The following is a 7,905-nucleotide window of genomic DNA, read 5'->3' as shown; positions in this document are numbered from 1 at the left end:
GGCAGATTAAAACTGTGTGCCCGACCGAGACTCGAACTCGGGACCTTTGCCTTTCGCGGGCAAGTGCTCTACCAACTGAGCTACCGAAGCACGACTCACGCCCGGCACCCACAGCTTCACTTCTGCCAGTACCTCGTCTCCTACCTTCCAAACTTTACAGAAGCTCTCCTGCGAACCTTGCAGAACTAGCACTCCTGAAAGAAAGCATATTGCGGAGACATGGCTTAGCCACAGCCTGGGGGATGTTTCCAGAATGAGATTTTCACTCTGCAGCGGAGTGTGCGCTGATATGAAACTTCCTGGCAGATTAAAACTGTGTGCCCGACCGAGACTCGAACTCGGGACCTTTGCCTTTCGCGGGCAAGTGCTCTACCAACTGAGCTACCGAAGCACGACTCACGCCCGGCACCCACAGCTTCACTTCTGCCAGTACCTCGTCTCCTACCTTCCAAACTTTACAGAAGCTCTCCTGCGAACCTTGCAGAACTAGCACTCCTGAAAGAAAGGATATTGCGGAGACATGGCTTAACCACAGCCTGGGGGATGTTTCCAGAATGAGATTTTCACTCTGCAGCGGAGTGTGCGCTGATATGAAACTTCCTGGCAGATTAAAACTGTGTGCCCGACCGAGACTCGAACTCGGGACCTTTGCCTTTCGCGGGCAAGTGCTCTACCAACTGAGCTACCGAAGCACGACTCACGCCCGGCACCCACAGCTTCACTTCTGCCAGTACCTCGTCTCCTACCTTCCAAACTTTACAGAAGCTCTCCTGCGAACCTTGCAGAACTAGCACTCCTGAAAGAAAGGATATTGCGGAGACATGGCTTAGCCACAGCCTGGGGGATGTTTCCAGAATGAGATTTTCACTCTGCAGCGGAGTGTGCGCTGATATGAAACTTCCTGGCAGATTAAAACTGTGTGCCCGACCGAGACTCGAACTCGGGACCTTTGCCTTTCACGGGCAAGTGCTCTACCAACTGAGCTACCGAAGCACGACTCACGCCCGGCACCCACAGCTTCACTTCTGCCAGTACCTCGTCTCCTACCTTCTGTAAAGTTTGGAAGGTAGGAGACGAGGTACTGGCAGAAGTGAAGCTGTGGGTGCCGGGCGTGAGTCGTGCTTCGGTAGCTCAGTTGGTAGAGCACTTGCCCGCGAAAGGCAAAGGTCCCGAGTTCGAGTCTCGGTCGGGCACACAGTTTTAATCTGCCAGGAAGTTTCATATCAGCGCACACTCCGCTGCAGAGTGAAAATCTCATTCTGGAAACATCCCCCAGGCTGTGGCTAAGCCATGTCTCCGCAATATCCTTTCTTTCAGGAGTGCTAGTTCTGCAAGGTTCGCAGGAGAGCTTCTGTAAAGTTTGGAAGGTAGGAGACGAGGTACTGGCAGAAGTGAAGCTGTGGGTGCCGGGCGTGAGTCGTGCTTCGGTAGCTCAGTTGGTAGAGCACTTGCCCGCGAAAGGCAAAGGTCCCGAGTTCGAGTCTCGGTCGGGCACACAGTTTTAATCTGCCAGGAAGTTTCATATCAGCGCACACTCCGCTGCAGAGTGAAAATCTCATTCTGGAAACATCCCCCAGGCTGTGGCTAAGCCATGTCTCCGCAATATCCTTTCTTTCAGGAGTGCTAGTTCTGCAAGGTTCGCAGGAGAGCTTCTGTAAAGTTTGGAAGGTAGGAGACGAGGTACTGGCAGAAGTGAAGCTGTGGGTGCCGGGCGTGAGTCGTGCTTCGGTAGCTCAGTTGGTAGAGCACTTGCCCGCGAAAGGCAAAGGTCCCGAATTCGAGTCTCGGTCGGGCACACAGTTTTAATCTGCCAGGAAGTTTCATATCAGCGCACACTCCGCTGCAGAGTGAAAATCTCATTCTGGAAACATCCCCCAGGCTGTGGCTAAGCCATGTCTCCGCAATATCCTTTCTTTCAGGAGTGCTAGTTCTGCAAGGTTCGCAGGAGAGCTTCTGTAAAGTTTGGAAGGTAGGAGACGAGGTACTGGCAGAAGTGAAGCTGTGGGTGCCGGGCGTGAGTCGTGCTTCGGTAGCTCAGTTGGTAGAGCACTTGCCCGCGAAAGGCAAAGGTCCCGAGTTCGAGTCTCGGTCGGGCACACAGTTTTAATCTGCCAGGAAGTTTCATATCAGCGCACACTCCGCTGCAGAGTGAAAATCTCATTCTGGAAACATCCCCCAGGCTGTGGCTAAGCCATGTCTCCGCAATATCCTTTCTTTCAGGAGTGCTAGTTCTGCAAGGTTCGCAGGAGAGCTTCTGTAAAGTTTGGAAGGTAGGAGACGAGGTACTGGCAGAAGTGAAGCTGTGGGTGCCGGGCGTGAGTCGTGCTTCGGTAGCTCAGTTGGTAGAGCACTTGCCCGCGAAAGGCAAAGGTCCCGAGTTCGAGTCTCGGTCGGGCACACAGTTTTAATCTGCCAGGAAGTTTCATATCAGCGCACACTCCGCTGCAGAGTGAAAATCTCATTCTGGAAACATCCCCCAGGCTGTGGCTAAGCCATGTCTCCGCAATATCCTTTCTTTCAGGAGTGCTAGTTCTGCAAGGTTCGCAGGAGAGCTTCTGTAAAGTTTGGAAGGTAGGAGACGAGGTACTGGCAGAAGTGAAGCTGTGGGTGCCGGGCGTGAGTCGTGCTTCGGTAGCTCAGTTGGTAGAGCACTTGCCCGCGAAAGGCAAAGGTCCCGAGTTCGAGTCTCGGTCGGGCACACAGTTTTAATCTGCCAGGAAGTTTCATATCAGCGCACACTCCGCTGCAGAGTGAAAATCTCATTCTGGAAACATCCCCCAGGCTGTGGCTAAGCCATGTCTCCGCAATATCCTTTCTTTCAGGAGTGCTAGTTCTGCAAGGTTCGCAGGAGAGCTTCTGTAAAGTTTGGAAGGTAGGAGACGAGGTACTGGCAGAAGTGAAGCTGTGGGTGCCGGGCGTGAGTCGTGCTTCGGTAGCTCAGTTGGTAGAGCACTTGCCCGCGAAAGGCAAAGGTCCCGAGTTCGAGTCTCGGTCGGGCACACAGTTTTAATCTGCCAGGAAGTTTCATATCAGCGCACACTCCGCTGCAGAGTGAAAATCTCATTCTGGATTGATAATGTTGTTTGTAGAGCCAACCAAAGACTACGATTCATTGGCAGAACACTTAGAAGATTGAACAGGTCTACTAAAGACACAGCGTACACCACGCTTGTCTGCCCTATTCCGGAGTATTGCTGTGCTGTGTGGGATACGCATCAGATGGGACAGACAGATGACATCGAAAAAGTACAAAGAAGGACAGCTCGTTTTGTATTATCGCGAAGTAGGGGAGATAGTGCCACAGACATGATATGTGAATTGGAGTGCAATCATTAAAACAAAGGCGTTTTTCGTTGCGACAGGATCTTCTCATAGAATTTCAGTCATCAGTTTTCTCCTCCGATCGCGAAAACATTCTGTTGGCACTCACCTACATAGGGAGAAATGATCATCACGATAAAATAAGAGAAATTAGGGTTCGCACAGAAAAATTTAAGTGCTCGTTTTTCCCGCGCCGTTCGAGAGTGGAATGGTAGAGAGACAGCTTGAAGTTGGTTCATTGAACCCTCTGCCAGGCACTTTATTGTGAATAGCAGAGTAATCACGTAGATGTAGATGTAGATTCCCTCTTTACTTTTAGAACATTTTCTCTGTACCGTTCAAATTAACTGAAGTTCGTCGCCTGGTTTCCAAGCAGCTTAACCTTTGTGAACATCTTATTTCACAGGCCTAGATATTGTCACACCCAAGTATTTATATGGACCAGCTGATTCCAGTTGCGACTAACTGATATTATAATCATAGGTTACTACATTCTTACATTTTGTGAAGTACCCATTTTTAACTTTGTGAATAGGCCTGTTTAGTGACGGTTGTCAGTCTTTGTACCACTTAGAAGTTTTATCAATACATGAATGAGTATTTGAACATTTTTTCCAGATAATTACGAGATAAGCAATAAAGTTTTTGTTAGTACTGTCTGCAATATCATTACGTTCTTCTTAATCAGTCTTTCGACTGGATGGCAGCTCTCCATATGGATGAATTAGACGCTAGCTTCTTCATTTCTGTATAATTAGAGACTCTCGCATTATATGTAGCCTGTTTAAAATATGCCAGTTTTGGTCTCCTTCAGACTATCTTCCCTTGTAACGCTCCTTCTAGGGCAATTTACAATGAACTGTTTGTGACGTATTCAATAACGACACCACTACTGTCTTCTTCGCTGTATTGTTTTCCTAGACGACATTTCATGGGCAATTTCTTGCAGGACTACCCGGTTGTAGTTTTTATCCGTTCGCGTTATAATTTCCAGGCGTTTCCATCACCATACCTCAACTGCTTCAACTCATTTTGCTTCATTTTTGTCTATTGTCCTTGTTTCATAGTCATAAGGTGCTATGATATTATTTATGTTGTTTCAATAAAGCGTTTTTCTTTTATTCATGAACATTGCTTAAATGTTTCTTTTATGTCTTCTTTGTTACTTCCGTTTTTAGTTACCTTACTTCTTAAATATGTTTATGAATTGATTGTTTTAATTTATATCCTCTAATTTTAACGTTCAAATCTGCTGATTCACTGGAGAACGATGGTATTTCTGCCTTTTTGAGTTAGCTTCCATTTTGTACTCGTCCCTTAGCACACTATCAATAAATTCTAGGATTATTCTTTCATCTGAAGCTATCAGAGCTATGTCAGCCGCAAACCTAAGCACTTGCATTGTTTCTTTCTTTATTCTGATACCTGCAAGGTATTTTTTTTAGTTATTTATTTCGTGTTCCTTATAGATATTGAATACGGGTGGAGACAGACTGCATCTGAGTCGTGCGTGGCTCATGTTCGTGCCATCTATTATGTAATATCTTGTTTTGCCGTAATGCCTCCTCGTCATTTTAAATTTAAATTACTGGTATCACTGAATTATTGTCTTGCCTGCCCGTGAGAGGCAGCAGCAGCGCGTATCGATGTATGCCCTGCCGTATTATCTTTGCTGGAGTGCTATTACTCCCCGGTCGCGGTATGTCGTGGAGAGACATCGGACCTGGTGTCGTTGAGTTGGAACGCCGCAGAAGTGCAGTCGGGGACGGAGCGCCAGGGAGGCGCCTACAGCCAGGATTCGCCAACCGCTCGCGACACAGGATGAACTGTCCGACGGACGGAGATGGCAGCGGGATCGATCGTTGGTCGATTGTTCAGTTGGTCGCCTCTTTGGGCAACGTGTGGTTGGTCTTTTGACCGTTTCTGGGCCTCGCCACTGGGTCGTCTTGCTGGACGTGGCTCGGTTCCTTCTTGTGCGGAGACGTCGTGGCCAATCGGCTCTGCATGGTTGGGTCCGAGCCAGTGTGCCTGGATAGTCAAGACTCGCCCGACCGTTGCTGACACACACGGTCTGAGTGCCAACGACCTTGGTCGGTTGTTGAGCGATCCACTGATCTGACGACATGTTCTTTGTCACCGACCGTCTTTCGGTTTTGTGTGTGTGTCTGCCGGTGATTTGTTCTAGTTGTTCATCAGTGATTCGTTTTACCAGTTTCTTGTGGCAGTGTTTTGTGCAACACTGTGTACCCTGTGTCAGTTCGACTGAGCAATGCTTTAATGCTGTAATGCTGTCTGCATACTTCAGTAGCCAGTTGGTCGGCTGCGGCAGAGCAGCGAGTGAGTGTTTCCTTACCGTGTTGATGCTGTCCGCCACGGCGTGTAGTTCCACAGCCGTTGCGATGTTCATGTACGTCAGTAGTTACTGTGCCTTGGCTTATTAACAAACCAATATTTGAAGACGAGTGTTACTGGTCTCTTCACCTCACTGACATTTTGGCTGTAGAATTTTAGCTTCTTCTAGTGTGTTACTTATCTTTTCCAGCACTGCTTGTGCTTTGTGTAGTCATTTAATTATTGCTCTGTCCCTCTAGCTTAATCACTTTCATGATTTTGCTTTAGTTTGCTCCTGTTGACATTTTCGAATGTTTTCATGAGGTCTACGTAACGTACATAAATTTTTGTGTTGACCCTAAAGCTTTCTTCAGTCACACGGCAAAGCCATGGGACTGCTTCTCTGGGTGCCTCTGTCGCTCCGGAAGCTGAACTGGTCTTCAGAATAATTGACTTGAGCTGTGTTCTTGATGTGTCTGCCTGCAACAATACAAACAAACAGTGTGTAATCATACCCTCCCACACATCACTATTAAAATTCTCATTCTTTGCACAAATTTTGAACGTTTCGAGAGGTGTAAGATATACAAAAGAATAACTTTGTACTAATGTTCATTATCTCGTTGTTAATGTTGATGGCTCAAAGTTTTGTCTAGGGGTACATTCTTGCAGCTGAAATTTCGATTTTTTTTAGGTTACTGATAGCTAAATAACTGATGAATATTTGCCGGTATTATTCTTGAATTTTATTCTTTGTCACATCTTTCAACATCACACCGTTTTTACATTTTCCACATTAAAAAAACGACAATTGCACTGTTGGTGACAAACTTAGAAAACGTCTGCTTCCATCAGAGGCATGCCCACCACTATTTACATTACTGCAAAGAGTTTACAAAGCAAAAGAGTTTACAAACTTTCTTTACCAAAAAAGAATCTTCGCCAAAATATCTCATTATTTTGTAAATCAATCTAGAAATAAATTTAATAATTAGTGTTAGATTGTGCCGTTAGTAATATGAATTTTAAGTATGCCACAAATTACGTAATTTCAAATATTTTTAAAAGAAGAGTAACTTTAACTGTTAGTACATATCGATTGTAACACATTAATTTCTTTGTTATACATTTTAGCCTGAAATATAATACATCACATACAAAACCATATGAATTCTTTTAATGAAATAGCTACGCAAGAATAGATAGTATACATGGTATCGGCTATTTATATATAAGAAAAGGTAATGTTAGAGGAGGGTGATTTGTTGTAAGTACAGGCCCCAACATGAATCCTTCAGGAACGCCTGAAAGCCCTTATACATTGTTCGGCGTTTCTCCACACAAAATAACACGCTTCGTCCTCGACGTCACATTGTGACGCAGTTGACCGCTGACTCGCTACACAGGGGGGAGATTGAGGGCAGTGAGGTGCAGGGCAACCTCCCCCAACTGAAGAGGACGTAGGCGGCAAAACCGGATCGCCGCGTCCTCGGGCGAGGCGCGATCACATCGCAGCCGCGTCTGACGGCTCTGCCATCGGCCTGGGAGGGTGAGGGGGAGGGGCGAGCTATCGGAAACCGGAGCGGCGGCGCTGAGAGGAGCAAACAGCGCTCCGTGACGCAGCCGCTGGATTACGCAAATCCGGCCAATGCGCGGGCTGTGCTTTGCTGAGCGGGACCTATGCTCAGGGAGACGCGTGGGCAGTGCGGAGGCGCAGCAGCGACAGTCAGCCGCCTCCGACGCACCCTGACACTGGACACACACACACTCCACTGACGTCAGGGTGACAACAGTCTGCACACCCTCACGCCACACACACACATACTCGCACCACTGACGTTAGGCTGACCGTCAGCCGTCGCGCAACACTCGAATTCTGCATGCAGCGATTCCACCTGTTTGTCTCTTCACCTACCAAGGGGGCAGGGGGGTGGGGCGCAGGGATGGGGTATTGTATTCTACTGTATGTTAACCGGGGACCTAGAAACGACAGAGAGGCTCCGTCCCCGCCGCAGCCACAGTGGTCCACAACCCCACGACGACTACCACAGACCACTTCACCCCTCCGCCGCCCCACACCGAACCCAGGGTTATTGTGCGGTTCGAGCCCTGGTGGACCCCCAAGGGAATGTCTCACACCAGACGAGTGTAAGCCCTATGTTTGCGTGGTGGAGTAATGGTGGTGTACGAGTACGTGGAGAACTTGATTGCGCAGCAATCGCCGACATAGTGTAACTGAGGCAGAATAAGGGG

The 7,905-nt window shown here is 47.8% G+C and overlaps 1 non-coding gene across 1 annotated transcript; it reads right to left on the bottom strand.

Annotated features, from left to right (window-relative positions):
• Window positions 1–919: 919 nt before the first annotated feature.
• Trnas-uga (transfer RNA serine (anticodon UGA)) lies at window positions 920–994 on the bottom strand. The gene has a single exon. It is a non-coding gene; the product is annotated as a tRNA-Ser (tRNA).
• Window positions 995–7,905: the final 6,911 nt, after the last annotated feature.

The sequence above is a fragment of the Schistocerca serialis genome, chromosome 4 (assembly GCF_023864345.2).
Source record: "Schistocerca serialis cubense isolate TAMUIC-IGC-003099 chromosome 4, iqSchSeri2.2, whole genome shotgun sequence".
NCBI lineage: Eukaryota > Metazoa > Arthropoda > Insecta > Orthoptera > Acrididae > Schistocerca > Schistocerca serialis.
The sequence above is the reverse complement of the archived record's forward strand: the minus strand, read 5'-3'. Positions and strand labels throughout refer to the sequence as shown.